At 39.8% G+C, this 20763-nt stretch overlaps 1 non-coding gene across 1 annotated transcript; it reads right to left on the bottom strand.

Moving 5' to 3' along the window:
- Positions 1-20157: 20157 nt before the first annotated feature.
- Positions 20158-20264, bottom strand: LOC140870087 (small nucleolar RNA R71). The gene has a single exon (XR_012147068.1). It is a non-coding gene; the product is annotated as a small nucleolar RNA R71 (small nucleolar RNA).
- Between the last annotated feature and the right edge of the window lie 499 nt (positions 20265-20763).

Here is a 20763-nt window from a genome sequence, read left to right as displayed (position 1 = left end):
GGAAAGCTACAACAAAAGATTGTATCAAAAACTATACAACCTAAACAACAATCAACGGTTCATGGAAATCTCTTTACCGTTCTTCGTCCAATTCTCGACGATCAAATGCTGCTAACACAGGGCTCGACAACTCCAACGAATCTGTACGAATACAAGAGATGATTGATCAATAACCACGATCAACTTACAAGCCAAATTCATAACTCAAAATGGTTCGAAACTCCAAAACTCAAACCGACGGCATAACGGCTATAACTGAACAAACCGACAACGCAGACAGCAGTTCAATACCGATATCAACTCAAATCAATGCTAATACAACAACAACAAGACAAACCAAACAAATCTCAAAACCAAGATTTTCAAAAATAGCTTCCAAAAATCATAACAATTCCGAACGTCGCTCTAATTCAAAACCGACAGATAATAAACGATCAGAACTCTGAAGAGAACAACATACTCGAAACTAGAACGATTCTAACAACATCCAAAAACTATAATGTATCTGATCGTAGAAAAACTTACGATAGAACGAAGCTCTCGCAGCAGTGATCGCTAATCTGCCTTCAGAAATAATTTCCAACGGACGGATCGAGCTCGGACTGAAATCCCAAAGCTTGGAATGAGAAGGGGATGGCTCTAATGGAGGAGGCGGCTAAGGGGGAGAAGATGAAGACTTTCTCAAACAAATTCTAAGAGTAGATAATATATAAAATCCATAATTTGCGTTTTAGTCCCTGAAATTTCCAAAATTTGCAAAAAGGAACCCTGATCAAAATTAAACCGGCTCGAGAACTCTGTAATCTCTGATTAACTCAAATAAACTCATTTAAGATAAAAACGGGGCGTTACAATTCTTCCCCTCTAAGAAGAGATTTCGTCCTCGAAATCAATGAGAACCACAACTCATAAGATAGAATAAAGAACTAAAGACAGTAAGAAGAACTCACGTCATCCGAATAACTCCGGAAATCATTGTCTCATGTCAGATTCTGTCTCCCAAGTCGCTTCCTCGACTCCGTGATGGCTCCACTGCACTTTCACCAATGGAATCAACTTGGTTCTGAGTTGCTTCTCCTTCCGATCAAGGATCTGAATCGGTCGCTCAAAGTAGCTCAGAGTCTCGTCTAACTCGGCTTCGTCGGGCTGAAGGATATGAGAAGGATCTGGATGATACTTTCGCAGCATAGAGACGTGAAAAACGTTAGGAATACCAAATAAAGACGGAGGAAGTGCAAGTCTGTAGGCAAGATCGCCTATCTTCTCGAGAATCTCGTACGGCCCGATGAATCTCGGAGATAACTTCCCTCTCTTACCGAATCTGACAGTGCCTCTGAACGGAGAAATCTTAAGAAAAACACAGTCTCCCTGCTCAAAACTCAGAGGTCTACGTCTGAAGTTCGCATACTTCGCCTATCTATCTTGAGCTGACTTCATTCTGGTCTGAATGATCTTAACCTGCTCTGCCATATCTCGAAGCATTTCCGGCCCCAAATCTGGTGACTCGGACAAATCATCCCAAAACAGCGGAGATCGGAACTTCTTGCCGTACAAAGCCTCAAAAGGCGCCATACCGATACTCGCTTGGAAGCTGTTGTTGTAAGAAAACTCGACAAGAGGCAAAGAGTCCTGCCAACTAGTGCCAAAGTCTAGCACTACCGCTCGCAGCATATCCTCTAACGTCTGGATAGTCCGCTCTGACTGTCCATCCGTCTGAGGATGATAAGCTGTACTCAGATGCAATCGAGTTCCAAGTGCCTCCTGAAGATTATGCCAGAAGTGCGAAGTGAATCTAGGATCTCTGTCTGAAACGATCGACTTTGGCACACCATGCAATCTCACAACATTGCTAACATACAACTCAGCCATCTGATCATGACAATACGTCATCCTATACGGAATAAAACAAGCAGACTTCGTCAATCGGTCGATCACTACCCAAATAGCATCGCATCCTCAAATGGATCTGTTGGAGAACGCGGCGATCAGATCAATTAGGATTGATACCCGGTGCAGCGGAAGTTTAAAATTTTGTATGGAACGATTCCATAATAGGTATCAACCTTACGATTAAATTGTGTGTGTGTCAAAATTAAATAATGATTATAAATTTTTACCTCCAATCTCGAATCGAGATTTATGGACACCAACAGATTGCTCTGCTCTTGTTGTATATCCTTGGAACTGATGGACGAACTGTTCTTCAATCAGGTCCATGAACGGATAATTAATCCCTCTGATAGATTGCACTAGAAATCTATCAGAAGTTTCTACGAAGAGAATTAACGAATTTGATCCGTTAAACCAGACTGTAATTCAAAATTCACAGGCTGGATTTTTCGAGCAGAGGGAGGGAGGGGGCGGCCACTTATTAAAAACGCAGCTAGGGTTTTAAAAATATTTTGTGACCTGTTGTGTCTAATTTCTGTACTGCAATAACTTATTTATAATGTAGGCCACTAACAGCTTAGGGCCCATTAGTCATAAGTTCAAGCCCGACAAGCAAAGCCCGCATGTTCAGAAATTAATATAAAATTCATCGTGACTCCGATTGATAAACCGATTTCACCAATGTGCACAGAAACCATTTTTGCACCTTTTAAAGTCAAGATAAATTTTTCTGAATCCGAATTCAGTGGTTTCCAAAAATGTCAATCCCTATGTCATTTTAGGAAATCTTACTCCTCTACTCATAATTAAGAAGTCCAACTTCTTTGTTCATTAAATTTAACTCTTTAAATTTAACTATCTCAACGGGGATTAAAAATCCATTACTCTGTATGACCCTCAATGGTTCAGGGATACAGCTAGCCGTGGGCTCACAACTCCTTGTGACTCGGAACAACAATTTCCGACTTGCCCATCGAATCATGGTAAGAGCGCCTAGCAACATCGCCCCATGATTCCCTAGTTATCACTGATAGTGCCTACAAGAACCAATAGATTTTGGTTAGCGTACAGTACGGTCCCTTCATCCATATATCCCGATCGAATCAACAACCATTGGTATATCGAGAGTCGTTCGAGATTCGATAACTATGTAATACATCTTGAAGATCAAATAGTGACATCGCATGTGCTACTAAGAAACCATTTCTTAAATCACATCATGTACTCTGGCCAGAGATTCGTCACACTAATATCTCCTCAGATCGCATAGGATATCCACACTCGCAAGTATGTGGTGAATCCTTGACAACAAAGCATCGACTCCTATATGTGTTGTAACTGTACCCAATCCCGACACCTGATGACCCCAATAGAGTCGGTAAACGAGTCAAAGCACAGTACTAGCATATAGAGTCTCAATGATGTTTCAAGTGGTAAGGACTAATGGTGTACAACCAAAACCGCGGACTTTATCCACTCGATAAGTGATAACCACTTGGAAAGTCCGGATAGGGTAGTTCGATCATTCATCATATGAATATCCATTTGCATGCTTCGAACATCTCTATGTTCCTTACCAATGAAACGTGGTACTCTGCATCGCAAATGCTAGTCTCAAACTCGAGCGATCCTTATCCTTATTATCGGACGGCTCAATCGACTAGGAACAGTTTAGAATATACAGTGACTATAAAATGTGTTTCATGATAGACATCCCCATGTTCTACCACATCTTACATACACTATAGTATATTCAAGGTCTTTATCAAAACAACAATAGTATATCACAATATAACAATATGAAGAAAGATAAAGTCATTGCCATTAATAAAAGTGTAAATAATATTAAACAAAAGATTGTTTATACAAAGAGTCATCAAAGCCCTTAGCCACAAGTTGGCTCACTGGGCACCCACTCTTTCAATCTCCCACTTGCCCTAAAGCCAACTAGTCATACTACGTAGACCCATTGCTTCGCGATGTTTGTCAAATAATGGTCCTGGCAAGGGCTTTGTAAGTGGATCAGCGATATTGTCTGTAGAGGCCACTCTTTCGACAGTGATGTCTCCTCTTTCCACAATCTCCCGGATGATGTGGTATTTCCTCAGTACGTGTTTGGATCTTTGATGAGACCTTGGTTCCTTTGCCTGAGCAACGGCACCCGTGTTGTCAGAGTACACCGGGACTGGACCAACAACTTCAGGAATGACGCCCAACTCTTGGACAAAATTCCTCATCCAAACGGCCTCTTTAGCAGCAGCTGATGCTGCAATGTATTCTGCTTCAGTGGTGGAATCCGCTGTGGTGTCCTGCTTGGAACTCTTCCAAGAGACAGCACCGCCATTGAGCATGAACACAAATCCAGAGGTTGACTTCGAGTCATCCACGTCACTTTGGAAGCTAGAGTCGGTATAGCCTTCCAATTTTAGTTCTTTTCCTCCATATACCATGAACATATTCTTAGTCCTTCATAAGTACTTAAGAATGTCCTTCACGGCTTTCCAATGCATTTGACCGGGATTAGCTTGATATCTGCTCGTGACACTCAGAGCAAATGCTACATCCGGTCTGGTAGATATCATCCCATACATGATACTACCTATGGCTGACGCATATGGTACATGTGTCATTTTCTCTATCTCTTCATTCATCTTGGGACACATAGACTTGGATAGAGAAACTCCATGACACATGGGTAGATGTCCTCTCTTGGACCCATCCATTGAAAACCGTTTCAATATGGTGTCGATGTAGGTTGACTGAGTGAGTCCTATCATTCTCTTAGATCTATCTCTATAGATCTGTATCCCTAGAATATAGGATGCCTCACCCAAATCCTTCATCGAGAATCTACCTGATAACCATATCTTTGTTGACTGCAACATCCCTACATCATTCCCAATGAGTAGGATGTCATCAACATAAAGTACTAAGAATGTCACAGCATCCTTAACTACTTTCTTGTACACGCATGGTTCCTCCGGATTCTTGATGAAACCAAAATCTTTTATTGTTTCATCAAATTTCTGGTTCCAACTTCTTGATGCTTGTTTTAGACCATAAATTGATCTCTGAAGCTTGCATACCTTATGCTCGCTTCCCATGGATGTGAACCCCTCAGGCTGCTTCATATAGATTTCTTCCTTAATGTATCCATTAAGAAAAGCAGTCTTCACATCCATTTGCCATATCTCATAGTCATACCATGCAGCTATGGCAATAAGGATTCTTATGGACTTGAACATTGCAACTGGTGAAAAGGTTTCATCATAGTCAACTCCTTGTCTTTGAGTATAACCTTTTGCCACCAATCGCGCCTTGTAGGTCAATACCTTACCATCAGGCCCAAGCTTTCTCTTGTAGATCCATTTACACCCTATTGGAACAATTCCATCTGGAGGATCTACTAAAGACCAAACTTGGTTTGTATGCATCGAATTTATTTCCGACTGCATAGCTTCAAGCCATAAATTTGAATCCGCATCAGAAATTGCTTCCTTGAAGTTTCTTGGATCACATCCAACATCGGGTTCATCTTGATCCCCTTCAAGAAGAAGACCATATCGAATAGGAGGTCTAGAAGTCCTCTTGGGTCTTCTAGGTACAGGCGTGTCTATTAACGGTTCCTGAGGTGTAGGATCGTTATTTTGTATTTCGGGTTCTTCTCGAATTTCTTCGAGTTCCATCATCTCGCCTTTCTTATCCAATAAGAACTCCTTCTCCAAGAAGGTGGCATTCCTTAAAACAAACACCTTTGTTTCAGCAGGATAATAGAAATAATATCCGATTGAATTCTTCGGATACCCTACAAAATAACATAAGCTGGATCGACTATCCAACTTATCTCCCACTGTCCGCTTCACGTAAGCAGGACATCCCCAAATCCTCAAGTACGAATACTTAGGAGCTTTGCCATTCCATAACTCGTATGGTGTTTTGTCCACTGCTTTAGTGTGGACGTTGTTCAACAACAATACCGCCGTTTCAAGCGCATAGCCCCAAAACGAAGGTGGAAGCTCAGTGAAGCTCATCATGGACCGAACCATGTCCAACAAAGTTCGATTACGACGCTCCGATACACCATTAAGCTGTGGTGTCATAGGAGGAGTCCACTGAGAGAGAATCCCATTCTCTTTTAGATAGTCCAAAAACTCGGTACTCAAGTATTCTCCACCTCGATCCGATCGAAGTGCTTTAATACTTTTACCTTGCTTGTTTTCTACTTCAGTCTTGAATTCTTTGAACTTTTCAAATGCTTCAGACTTATATTTCATTAAATATAAATACCCATACCTAGAATAATCATCAGTAAAGGTAATGAAGTAGGTGTGGCCATATTGAGTACCAACTCTAAATGGACCACAAACATCTGTATGGATCAAATCAAACAGATTTTGACTACGCTCAGGTTTCCCCTTAAAAGGAGATTTAGTCATTTTTCCTTTCAGGCAGGATTCACAAGTAGGTAGAGAGTTAATATCAGACATATCAAACATGCCCTCTCCCACTAGCTTGTTCATCCTCCTTGAGGAAATATGACCTAGCCTAGCATGCCAAAGGTTTGTCGGGTTTTGGCTATCGATTTTCCTTTTGTTTGTTGTTTCCGGTTTATCAACATAATTTATTGGAACGTCTTTTAGTTTTAAGTTATATAGATCATTTTCAAGTTGTCCATTTCCAATCAAACATTCATTCTTGTAAATATTGCAAATCCCATTCACAAAATTGCAAGAATAACCATCTCTATCAAGCATAGAAACAGAAATAATGTTTTTAATCAAATCCGGAACAAATAAAACATCTCTCAAAAGTAACTTAAAACCGTTCTGCAAAAATAAATGTCTCCTATAGCTTTGGATTTATCTCTGGAACCATTCCCGAGCCTTGACTGGGTCTCACCCATCCTTAGCCTATTACTTCATGTCATTATTTGCAACTCATTGCAAATATGAGATCTACATCTGGTATCCAATACCCAAGAAGTAGTATTAAGAAAAACATTTTAATGTAAAACATACCCTTTGCAGTTCGCAACTGCTTGAGGTATTCCTTGCAGTTACGTTTCCAATGACCGGGTTTCTTGCAGTGATGGCAAACTTGTTTAGACTTGTCCAATTTTGCATGTAACATTTGGCCTTGAGATCATGGTCCAACCATTTCTCTAGTTCGGCCAACCTTTTGGCAGTTACATCAGCCGAGGCTGTTTTCGGAGAAGTCTTTTCTAACACTTTAGAAAATCTTTTCCGAACTTAGGACAATCTTAACTTATGGAATCATTCTGTATTATTTGAGCCAGTAAGTTTGTTTTGTTGGAGAATAGAAACATGTGGATTACTGAGATGAAACAGACAATTATCGATGATTGTTTAATTAATTTACTAAGACATAAAATAGGCAAAATTTATTTTATGAATCTCACTCCCACTATTTTAACGATTTCACTACCCTCTAGTGAGAACGGGAAACTGTTTTCCTTAGTGAGAACATGAAGACCAATTGACAAACTATGGTCCCGAATAATATCAGCCAACCATAATTTTCAAAAGGTAGTGCCCAATTGCTTCCAAAGCAACCTCCACGTTTTTACCTCATGTCCAATAAGGGCCCAATAATATGACGCCGTTTATTGTGACATGTCAAGATGACCCATCAATATTAAGTTGTGATGGACGGTCGCCATGTGGATCCCCCAATAATATGAGCCGATCCCATGGGAGTTCCACCCAACTTACAACATGTGTCGATCCAATGTACAGCTTTCCGACGAATGGGCCCCCCCAATAATATGAGCCGGACCGTATCCGCGGGTAGCATCTCATACATTGATCGTTGATGGAAGGTAGGAACATTTAAACAAATTTAAATTTCCTTTATTTATCTTGATATCAATTTTAAATCATATTTAAAATGAGGGATTTTAATTATGAAAATTTGTCTCATCATTTTTAAAATTTTGTATGCTTGCCGGATTCACACAATTTTGTCTAAAACATGCATACAACAATAATATCACATATTATATAGGATGATCGATTCCATTTCTAATCGACCCGTGGTTGCCAATCACGAGTCTTAGTCCAATCCTAGGTAATATGCAGTATGCAATGCAATCCTATTACATTGAGCTTCCAATTTACATTTCTTCTGTCTTTATTGTTTGTTGGGCCTACCTCCGTCTTCAAATCTTCATCTCCCACTAAATCTAATGTATTTACAATAAATAACAATGACAAGTAGGGGATACATTTTTAAGGGGTGGGAACGGGCCATAAATCAAGCCCACTTTTATTACATATGACAATTCATATTGGGCCATAAACCAGGCCCATTAATAAATCCAACAACAATAAAAACAAATGTAAATTCCTAACATACACCTACAAAATTGGTCATGGCAATCGATCATCCTTATCCAATAACATTTATTTCAAAATTAATTTATTGGATAACATGCAATGACAATTTAAATTTAAAAGGATAAAATCATATTCCATATATAAAATCTTATTTTACATACAAAATCATATTTTATCTTTTTATCAAATAAAATCATATTTTATCTATAAAATCCAATTTTATACATAAAATCATATTTTACTCAATATATCCATAAGATCATATCTTATCATCAATTGTACCAAAAATAATTAATTTCAAAATTCAATTTAACGGATAAAATATTTAAATTTTCCAAAAATTCAAATTTATCCAAAAATCAATTTTAAAATTTTCGGACTCGAACAATTCGATCCGACGCCTCGTGGACCAATCAAAACAATTTTCGATCGGACCAAAAATAGAATTTTAACATATTAAAATTTAATTTAAAAATTAAAAAATAATTTTTCCCGCGGGCCGCCCGGGACATTCCCGGGCTGCGCGCGCCCTAATGGGGTCGGGCCGGGCAGCCCGGCTGCCCCTAGGGCAGCGACCATCGCTGCCCCCCCCCCCGGGCAGCGATCCAATCGCTGCCCGGGTTTTTGCCCGAAAAAAAAAGAATATTTTTATTTTTAAAATATTTATTTTGTTTCAAAAACCGAGGCCTAAAAATTTTTGTACAATCGATTAATTTAATCGCTTGATCTGAGCAACCTGGCTCTGATACCACTGTTGGAGAACGCGGCGATCAGATCAATTAGGATTGATACCCGGTGCAGCGGAAGTTTAAAATTTTGTATGGAACGATTCCATAATAGGTATCAACCTTACGATTAAATTGTGTGTGTGTAAAAATTAAATAACGATTATAAATTTTTACCTCCAATCTCGAATCGAGATTTATGGACACCAACAGATTGCTCTGCTCTTGTTGTATATCCCTGGAACTGATGGACGAACTGTTATTCAATCAGGTCCACGAATGGATAATTAATCCCTCTGATAGATTGCACTAGAAATCTATCAAAAGTTTCTACGAAGAGAATTAACGAATTTGATCCGTTAAACCAGACTGTAATTCAAAATTCACAGGCTGGATTTTTCGAGCAGAGGGAGGGAGGGGGCGGCCACTTATTAAAAACGCAGCTAGGGTTTTAAAAATATTTTGTGACCTGTTGTGTCTAATTTCTGTACTGCAATAACTTATTTATAATGTAGGCCACTAACAGTTTAGGGCCCATTAGTCATAAGTTCAAGCCCGACAAGCAAAGCCCGCATGTTCAGAAATTAATATAAAATTCATCGTGACTCCGATTGATAAAACGATTTCACCAATGTGCACAGAAACCATTTCTGCACCTTTTAAAGTCAAGATAAATGTTTCTGAATCCGAATTCAGTGGTTTCCAAAAATGTCAATCCCTATATCATTTTTGGAAATCTTACTCCTCTACTCATAATTAAGAAGTCCAACTTCTTTGTTCATTAAATTTAACTCTTTAAATTTAACTATCTCAACGGGGATTAAAAATCCATTACTCTGTGTGACCCTCAATGGTTCAGGGATACAGCTAGCCGTGGGCTCACAACTCCTTGTGACTCGGAACAACAATTTCCGACTTGCCCATCGAATCATGGTAAGAGCGCCTAGCAACATCGCCCCATGATTCCCTAGGTATCACTGATAGTGCCTGCAAGAACCAATAGATTTTGGTTAGCGTACAGTACGGTCCCTTCATCCATATATCCCGATCGAATCAACAACCATTGGTATATCGAGAGTCGTTCAAGATTCGATAACTATGCAATACATCTTGAAGATCAAATAGTGACATCGCATGTGCTACTAAGAAACCATTTCTTAAATCACATCATGTACTCTGGCCAGAGATTCGTCACACTAATATCTCCTCAGATCGCATAGGATATCCACACTCGCAAGTATGTGGTGAATCCTTGACAACAAAGCATCGACTCCTATATGTGTTGTAACTGTACCCAATCCCGACACCTGATGACCCCAATAGAGTCGGTAAACGAGTCAAAGCACAGTACTAGCATATAGAGTCTCAATGATGTTTCAAGTGGTAAGGACTAATGGTGTACAACCAAAACCGCGGACTTTATCCACTCGATAAGTGATAACCACTTGGAAAGTCCGGATAGGGTAGTTCGATCATTCATCATATGAATATCCATTTGCATGCTTCGAACATCTCTATGTTCCTTACCAATGAAACGTGGTACTCTGCATCGCAAATGCTAGTCTCAAACTCGAGCGATCCTTATCCTTATTATCGGACGGCTCAATCGACTAGGAACAGTTTAGAATATACAGTGACTATAAAATGTGTTTCATGATAGACATCCCCATGTTCTACCACATCTTACATACACTATAGTATATTCAAGGTCTTTATCAAAACAACAATAGTATATCACAATATAACAATATGAAGAAAGATAAAGTCATTGCCATTAATAAAAGTGTAAATAATATTAAACAAAAGATTGTTTATACAAAGAGTCATCAAAGCCCTTAGCCACAAGTTGGCTCACCGGGCACCCACTCTTTCAGGATCGTGGTAGCTTCGTGACAAAATCCATAGAAAGGTGATCCCATTTCCATTCAGGAACCGATAGGCTGTGCAAAAGACCTCCTGGTCGCTTCCGCTCTGCTTTTACTTGCTGGCAGTTCAAACACCGAGATACAAACCTTGCTACATCGCTCTTCATTCTCTTCCACCAGAACTGACTCTTCAGATCGTTGTACATCTTACGACCTCCAGGATGAATACTAAACCGACTGCAATGAGCCTCTCGGAGAATACGCTGTCTAAACTCCGCAATATCTGGCACAACAAGACGGTTATTCACAAACAAGACGTCATCTCTAACCTGGAATTCAAACTGATGCCCAGATCTGACTTTCTCTACTGAAACCTGAATGCTCGGCTCAGACTTCTGTGCTTCTCTGATTGCAACTAACAACTCCGGTTCGGCTTGAATAGCAAACACTCTGATAGTCTCCCTATCTGTTTCAAACTCTAAACCAGAAGTGCAACAATCATCGATCAACTGAGAAACACCAATAGTAGAAAGAGATAAAGAACAAAGCTTTCGACTCAAGGCATCTGCAACTGCATTCGACTTTCCCGGATAATACTTGATTTCACAGTCGAAATCCTTCAACAGGTCTAACCATCTTCTCTGCCTCATATTCAGTTCTACCTGTGAAAACAAGTACTTAAGGCTCTTATGGTCAGAAAAGATCTCGAAAGACTCACCATAAAGATAGTGACGCCAGATCTTCAGAGCAAAGACGATCGCAGCTAGTTCAAGATCATGAACCGGATAATGGGTCTCGTGGGGTTTCAGCTGTCTCGATGCATACGCTATCACATGCTTATGCTGCATAAGAACACAACCCAAGCCTTGGTTAGAAGCATCACAATAGACTGTGAAACCTCCAGTACCCTTCAGAATAGAAAGAATCGGAGCACTGGTCAGTCTCCTCTTTAGATCAACAAAGCTAGCCTCACAATCTGAAGTCCAGACAAAAGGCGCATTCTTCTGAGTCAGCTGGGTAATAGGCTTGGCAATAGACGAGAAACCCTCGATGAATCGGCGATAATAACCAGCTAAACCCATGAAGCTTCGGATCTCAGGTACTGATGTCGGTCTAGGCCAATTCATGACCGCTTCAATCTTGCTGGGATCGACAGAAATCCCATCTTCAGAAATAATATGACCGAGAAAGACAACTCGATCTAACCAGAATTCACACTTAGACAGCTTGGCAAACAACTGCTCAACTTGCAAAATCTGCAGTACGGTCCTCAAGTGCTCTGCATGGTCAGTACGGTTCTTCGAGTAGATAAGAATATCATCGATAAAGATAATGACGAACTCATCTAAATAACGCTGAAAGATACGGTTCATCAAACCCATAAAAACTGCTGGAGCGTTAGTCAAACCGAATGGCATGACTATAAACTCAAAGTGACCATACCTCGTCCTGAATGCGGTCTTAGGAACGTCTTCCTCTCGTTCTCTCAACTGGTGATAACCTGAACTCAGATCAATCTTAGAGTAGACAGAAGAACCCTGCAGCTGATCAAAAAGGTAATCTATTAGGGGTAAAGGATACCTGTTCTTAACTATAGCCTGATTCAATTGGCGGTAGTCGATATAGAGCCGCATAGAACCATCCTTCTTCCAAACAAAAAGCACAGGAGCACCCCAAGGCGATACACTAGGTCTGATGTATCCCTTGGTAATCAAATCCTCAAGCTGTACCTTCAACTCTCTCAATTCAACAAGTGCCATACGATAAGGAGCTTTAGAAATAGGTTGAGTACCTGGCACTAAGTCAATGCTGAATTCGATTTCTCGAATAGGTGGCAATCTAGGAACATCTTTCGGGAATACATCCGCAAATTCTCTAACCACCGGTAAATCTACCAAAGCTGGGCTAGATTTCAGTACATCAACTGCATACACCAAAAATCCTTCTGCACCTTTCTGTAGCAAACGAGTCATAGATAACACTGAAATCAAAGGAATTCTAGATCGAGAACCCTTACCAAAGAATTTCCACTCGTCTGCCATTTCAGGTCTGAACCTGACAACCATCAGAAAACAATCGACGGTTGCCCTGTACTTGGTTAAAGCATCTATATCGACAATACAATCAAAATCTAACAGTCCAAGTACAATACAGTCGAATTCTAACAAATTTCCTTCAAAACTCAGTTCACAGTTCCTGACTAATCTGACAGAAACAATTCCTCCACCCAAAGGTGAAGTAACAGCTACTACTGTAGGCAACAATTCAGTTGGCAAAGCATGCAATAACACAAATTTCTCAGAGATAAAGGAATGGGAAGCACTTGTATCTATCAAGACATGAGCAGAATAACCGAAAATCGAACAGTTACTTGCTATAACATCGTCAGGTGCTGCTTGAGCCTGATCCTCTGTCAGAGCAAAGACTCGTGCTTGCTGTCTCGGAGGCTGATTTGCACTTGTACTACCTCCCTGTCTGTTCTGTTGCTGTTGAGGTTGGAAAGAGTGAACTGCAGAAGACTGCCTCTCAGGCTGAGCTGCAGGTCTAGACGAACTCCCACTCTGAGCTCTATCTCTATTACGCTATGGGCACACTTTAGAGAAGTGTCCCGGTTGCTGACAGGTGTTACAATTACCAAAGACTCCCACACATTGATCCGGTGAGTGTCTTCCTCCACACTTGCTGCAGTACAAGGATGATGACCCAGAACTCGGTCCTGAACCGAATTGCTTCAAACCACTGGAACTGGACGAACTGTTCCCCTGCCTTTTGAACTGTTTACCTCTTGCCTTGTACTGATCCTTTCTGTTTCCTCCACTGTTTCCACCTTCATACCTTTGCTGCTGGTTCTGATGCTGCGGTGGCTGATTCTGATACTAAGATGGTTGATTCTGATACTGCCTCTGCTGCTGAGGTGCCACCTGAATACCTCTTTTCCTCCACAAGCCTGCTTCTGCTCCCTTTGCGTGATTCATGAAGTCCGCAAAGTTGTCTGGCCTAGCAGTGTTCACCAAAGTGAAGATGTCAGGATTCAAGCCATTTATGAAGTGATCTGCCTTAGCTTCTTCATCTCCGGCAATTAGTGGTGCAAAACGCAACAGACTATCAAACTTGGTAACGTACTCTTCGATGTTCAGATTCCCTTGTCTCAAATTGGCAAATTCTGCTCCCCTGTCCTTACGGTACGAGATAGGGAAAAACCGCTTATAAAACTCAGATTTAAAAAGAGTCCAAGTAACTTCCGTACCTCTACTCTCAAATGCTTTCTTAGTCATGATCCACCAGCTCTTAGCACCACCACACAGCTGATGAATTACTAACCTGATTCGGCGGTCATCGGTGTAGTCAATGGAATCAAACAACTGATCAATATCATCCAAACAACTTTCACAGTCAACTGGATTTTCTGAACCCATCAACAACGGCGGATTGAACGACTGAAACCTCTTCAGCAAGGTTTCCATAGGCGTTGCTGAAGCATCCAACTGATCAACTTCAGTGCTAGCTTGCTCAGTCGCAGGGATAACTTACGGTGTGTTTCTGTTTATCACTCGACGAGGACCCATCTGATAATCAAAGGTTAGGACACGAGATATCTCAATTGCTACAATCAGTGCCCTTACAACCGCTTGGAATACCGGATACCAGTCGATAACTGAAACAGTTATATCTCAAGTAGATCATGCTTTATAAATTAAATCACATAACCATGTAACTAAATAATTTTCAATAATAAAGCATGCTCGCATGGAATTAAGTACACAGTTAAAATAATTCAAACACATGCGAGGAGCCAATACACGCAGACTCGATCTACCCCGCTCACTCTAGTTCAACCAAGAATCTTAACTCTCTGATACCACTTAATGTGAGACCTCGGTTCTAAACAACTAATCTCGGTATTAAACAACAAATAGTCAATCAAGAACCAAGATTAAAAGCAATAAAATTTTTTTTTTTAAAATGAACAGTGCTCCGCTCGATCTGCAAGATCTTGCAGATCGAGCGAGCCAAAAATCTCAAGCGTCTGTCCGAGGTAAAACAGCCCTCGCTCGATCCGCAAGATCTTGCGGATCGAGCGAGACACAAAATCCTAAAAACAGAGGACTGAACATTTTCTCTCGCTCGATCCGCAAGATCTTGCAGATCGAGCGAGGACAGAAACATGGCAAAAAGAACAGCAGAAGGTAGCTGAACTCAATCTCACACATTCAATATACAATCATGCATCAAAACATACTATCTCCAATTAATACATGAAGTTCTAGAGTCGATCAACTACGCATATGGAAATAACATGAAATCGAGGAGCTTGCATAATCGATACAACATAAACAACGAAGTTCGAGATCTAAACATGTTCTAACATAAACTAGGTAGACATGCCGACATGACTTCTAAACCGAGTCTTACTTCTACAACATTCCCTCGAAGCTAACCATGCCTCTTCTGACTTGGTCCTTCCCCACCTGTTGCCAAGTACACATACAAAACAAAGCAACAGCCGGATAACCGGTGAGAATGATAATCCCAGTAAAAGCAACATATCAAATAATAAAATAAACAACATGCTATCAAGACAACATGTTCCAGTCAACGTTAATGATATGCATGTCTTTAAAAACCAGGATATCGATTCTGATAAACAAGGGATTGCTGCAGTGCTTTTGAGATCCCGAGGATGAGATCACGTAACGACTCACCGACTCTCCCAATCGAGGTGGTGCCACGTATCCCACTCCTCTAGACTTTGAGCAACTATAATGAGTATGCTAGCACCAGACGAAACGACTACGACCCAGGCCACTCAATCATAGTTCCCAAACGTCTAAACAAAAAGGGCAGTTCTGCCTGCTGAAAGCAAGATTGGCTCAAGATGAATGCATAATAGAAACATAAACATAAGCCACATAACAAAAGTCCAAGAAATCAACAAGACACAAGTTCTTCATGCTAGAACAAGTGTACAAACAAGTATGTGATTTAAAAAGGGAAACTAAAGAACTAAGCTGTCTCGAGTATGCTATCCCGCTACGATGACTGCTTTTACCTTTCAAGGCAGTAGTTCCAACTTCTGGAAAGCTACAACAAAAGATTTTATCAACAACTATACAACCTAAACAACAATCAACGGTTCATGGAAATCTCTTTACCGTTCTTCGTCCAACTCTCGACGATCAAATGCTGCTAACACAGGGCTCAACAACTCCAACGAATCTGTACGAATACAAGAGATGATTGATCAATAACCACGATCAACTTACAAGCCAAGTTCATAACTCAAAACGGTTTGAAACTCCAAAACTCAAACCGACGGCATAACGGCTATAACTGAACAAACCGGCAACGCAGACAATAGTTCAATACCGATATCAACTCAATTCAATACTAATACAACAACAAAAAGACAAACCCAACAAATCTCAAAACCAAGATTTTCGAAAATAGCTTCCAAAAATCATAACAATTCCGAACGTCGCTCTAATTCAAAACCGACAGATAATAAACGATCAGAACTCTGAAGAGAACAACATACTCGAAACTAGAACGATTCTAACAACATCCAAAAACTAGAATGTATCTGATCGTAGAAAAACTTAGGATAGAACGAAGCTCTCGCAGCAGTGATCGCTAATCTGCCTTCAGAAATAATTTCCAACGGACGGATCGAGCTCGGACTGAAATCCCAAATCTTGGAATGAGAAGGGGGCGGCTCTAATGGAGGAGGCGGCTAAGGGGGAGAAGATGAAGACTTTCTCAAACAAATTCTAAGAGTAGATAATATATAAAATCCACAATTTGCGTTTTAGTCCCTGAAATTTCCAAAATTTGCAAAAAAGGACCCTGATCAAAATCAAACCGGCTTGAGAACTCTGTAATCTCTGATTAACTCAAATAAACTCATTTAATATAAAAACGGGGCGTTACAGGTAGCAAGAACGATGTCTTGGATTCATATTGGAGCAATCCAAATAATGATCAAGGCAACTTAAAGGGATAGATTCACCCATTGATATCGTAGTATGTGATAAAAGAATGGGGAATATCCAAGATGTTGTTCTGGGTACGATCTCAGGAAATCTATGTGCAGGAAAAATTGTAGGAGTTATTTATCCAAGAATAGCCTACAATTTAGCTGACAAAGACTTTAATCGAGCCTTGACGTTGCATCAAACCAAGGAAAAAATATTAATGAAGGAAGGTAATAGACCATATTCTATTACTTATCAAATTTCATATGCTCTTTCTAATACTCATCATTCTGAATTATTTATTAGAAATGAGTTTATTGAAATTCCAGAAATCTTTGGGAAAGTTGCTCAAGCAATATACCCGAAAAGAATCGAGTTTTCTTTAATTCAAGAAACAGACAATCAAATACAAGATAAACCGGTTCTATACAGAGATCTTAAAATAGAACCCCGTAGGTTATCTTTCCAAGGTGACCGAATGACAAGTCGAAGGTGGGAAAAATCTCCTATTCAGGAAATTCCACCAGAAGAAAAGGAGTTTTCTATAATAGGAAAATTTAGATCTCCAGAAGGATGGAAAGAAGCCAAAATAGTATTCGAAATTACAAGTCACAGGAACCAATTTCCTTGTAACTCGATTTACTATTTAGAGCAGCAGGTAACAGAAACTTACCAAGCAATAATAAATATTGGAGAATTGGAAGTTCAAATCTGTGGAATTCCAAGAAAAGAAGTGGATCAGCTCATTCTTGGCCTAGAGTTTCTGAAGGACCATAAACCATGGAAACGCCTTGAAAAAGGAATAGAGTTTATGGCAAAAGAAAAGACTTGAAGGATTCAATAAGAATTCTACGAGATGGAAAACCAAGACAATTGGATAAGGGACAATCCCTTAATCAGATTCGAAAACTCTGTTTACAAACAGAGGAAGAAGCAATTGTTGAAATTAGTAATTCATGAACATGATTTACTAGAACGCATTGAGGAAATAGAAAGGAGTAACCATACTCTACCTTCTGAAGCCTTAGGAAAACTAAAGGTGAATAGTCTTAATCGGATTACTAAGGTACAACATAGCCTGTTAAAAATGGCGGGGCCATTTAGTAATCCCTTTAAAAATGACGACAAGTCCTTTCTCCATATACATTCCGATTGGTATGTTGTATGAACAATATAAGGCTGAATACTTTGCAGCTTATATTGAATCGGGAGCAGGAATTTGTACAGCAAAAAGGGGAGTCTTCCCTAAAAAATTTGAAGAAGAATTGCCAAAAATTGCTAGACGAGATTTCTTGATAGGAGTCGTTTTAATGTGTTTTTATTGTTTGTTTTGTGTTTGTTTTGCTTTCGTTTCGTTTACTTATTGTCCGTTCTTTTCCATTCTTGTTCTTTTTATTGTTTTATTATGTTCGTATTCACTCCTCTGGTTTATCTATTTTTATGGCAGGAAATCACCAAGAAATTCCGATACTTGGTGGGAAGGTGATGCACAGTAGAGGCCATGCAGATAAAACAAGAAGAAAGGCAAAATTCTGGAAAAGAAGAAGGGCGCGCGGGCGGCCATATTCTACCGCGCGGGCGCATACACGGTTGAGAAAAACAGTAGCGCAAGGAATTTCGAGGCACCCGAGCGGCCATATTCTACCGCGCGGGCGCGGTCACGTATTTTTGAAACAGTAGCGCAAGGAGTTTCAAGGCGCCCGAGCGACCAATTTCTACCGCTCGGGCGCGGCGCACAGTTTTTATTTTTTTATTATTTTGAGAGTTTATTTCGGAGAGGAATCTGGGGAACTATAAATACAATTATTTCTTTAGTTTTTGGGTGTTACACGGGACGCATATCAGGAGACTACCGGCGGCTGAACACTTGAGATTTCTCTTCTCTGTTGGGAGTTTTTCCTTTTCTTCTTCTTCTTAATTTTTATGTTGAACATCTTGGAGATTGAATTTTTGTAATGAATTCTAGTAGCTAAACTATTATTTTGTTGGAATCGAGGGGATCCTAATCCCGAAACACTGTAGTGTGATTGAATCATCGGACGTATTGGGAATTGATTTATGTTTATAATTGATTTTATCATGTTTTTCTTTCTATGTTGATGATTAGCTACCCTTAACATAGATTCGTAAATTATGAATTGCTGTCGAGAGATAGGTTTATAATTAGGACGAATGATATAATCCATGGACTTAAAATATGCATAGAGATATGGTATTTAGTACATGTTGATAGCCATATACCACCAGGTTGAAAGTTGTAGAATTCATAGAACGCAAAGCAATCAGTCGTGATAAATAATTAGAGAGATTTAATTATTTCACTGATTTGATTAGTTTGGCATCACCTCGAGAGAGAGTGTCAATGTTATAGGAACTTCTGTTAAATTTATAAAAATAAATTAAGTTCCAATCGTCCAGTTCAATTAGGGAAAAGGTGAACCGAAATTCCAACAAAATCATTTTGAATTGTTATTCTTCACTCTGAGATTTGTTGGCTTGGTTGTGAAATTTAAGTTAATTTATATTGAGTTTTAATTTTAGATGTTAGTTAATTCACAAATCACTTTTTCGATACTTTGTGTAGTTAAAAATTGAAAAGACAAATTATTTTTGTTAGTCCCTGAGAACGATACTCGTACTCAGTATATTATATTATAACTTGAATCGTGCACTTGCGATTTATTCGAGCTTAATTGATAGATATATTTACGTTGATTTTTCGTGGTAGTATTTGCTCGATCAAGTTTTTGGCGCCGTTGCCGGGGACTAAATAGAATTTAATTTGTTTGATTTGATTTTTCTCTATTACAATTTTAATCATTCTTTTCCATTTGTGGACTGCAGGATCCTCTTGCAGTACATGCAACACTCACCTGAAGGACTATTGCCTTTTGATCCAGAAATCGACAGAACCTTTCACAGAAGAAGAAGGCAACAGAAGCAAGAAATAGAAGGAGAACACGAACAAGAACCACCAGTTTACAGATCCATGATGTATCTTGCCTTACCAAATATTGAAGGTGCTCGACCAAGCATTATCCGGCCAACTGTAGCAGCGAATCACTTTGAGATAAAGCCGGCGATTCTTCAAATGGTTCAGAACACGCTTCAATTTGGTGGAAGTGTCATTGATGAACCCTATGTGCATCTCACAAATTTTTTATAAATTTGTGATACATTCAAGATACAGGGAGTTTCAGATGACGCTATTCGTTTGAGTTTATTCCCTTTTTCACTATGAGACAAGGCGAAAGCATGGCTAACGAATTTACCTGCAGGTTCCATCATAACTTGGGATGATCTGGCTAAAGCTTTCCTCACCAAATACTTCCCACCATCGAAGTCAATGAAGCTGAGAGCAGACATCACAACTTTTTCCCAAGGTGAACAGGAAACATTTTATGAAGCATGGGAACGCTACAAGGATCTACTGAGGAGATGTCCACACCACCAATTACCAGACGGTCTTGTGGTACAAACTTTTTACTATGGACTTTCTCATTCAAATCGTACCATGTTAGATGCAGCTGCAGGTGGGAATTTACTGCGAAAGTCGTCGGAGGATGGTTATGAATTAATCGAGGAAATGGCAACCAGTATCTATCATCCTCAATCTGAAAGGAGTGGGGCCCGGAAATCAACTGGAATTCATCAAGTTGAAGCATTCACATCTGTGGCTGCTCAACTTGAAGCCATGAACAAAACGATCGAGGAACTGAGTGTAGGACATTCGGCAATGCGAGTGCAAGAAGTATGGTGTGAAAAATGTGGTGCAGAGCATTTCACGAAAGACTGTCAAACATTCTCTCAACCGGAGGGAGTTATGGCAAGCCACATGGGAAATCAGAATCGCCCCAGGAATGACCCATTTTCGAATTCATACAATCCAGGGTGGAGACAACATCCGAATTTTTCATGGGGTAGACAGAATAATAAGCCGTATGGAAATCAGAAT

This window comes from Henckelia pumila, chromosome 4, assembly GCF_033568475.1.
Source record: "Henckelia pumila isolate YLH828 chromosome 4, ASM3356847v2, whole genome shotgun sequence".
Classification (NCBI taxonomy): domain Eukaryota; kingdom Viridiplantae; phylum Streptophyta; class Magnoliopsida; order Lamiales; family Gesneriaceae; genus Henckelia; species Henckelia pumila.
This window is presented reverse-complemented; position numbering and strand designations above follow the sequence as displayed.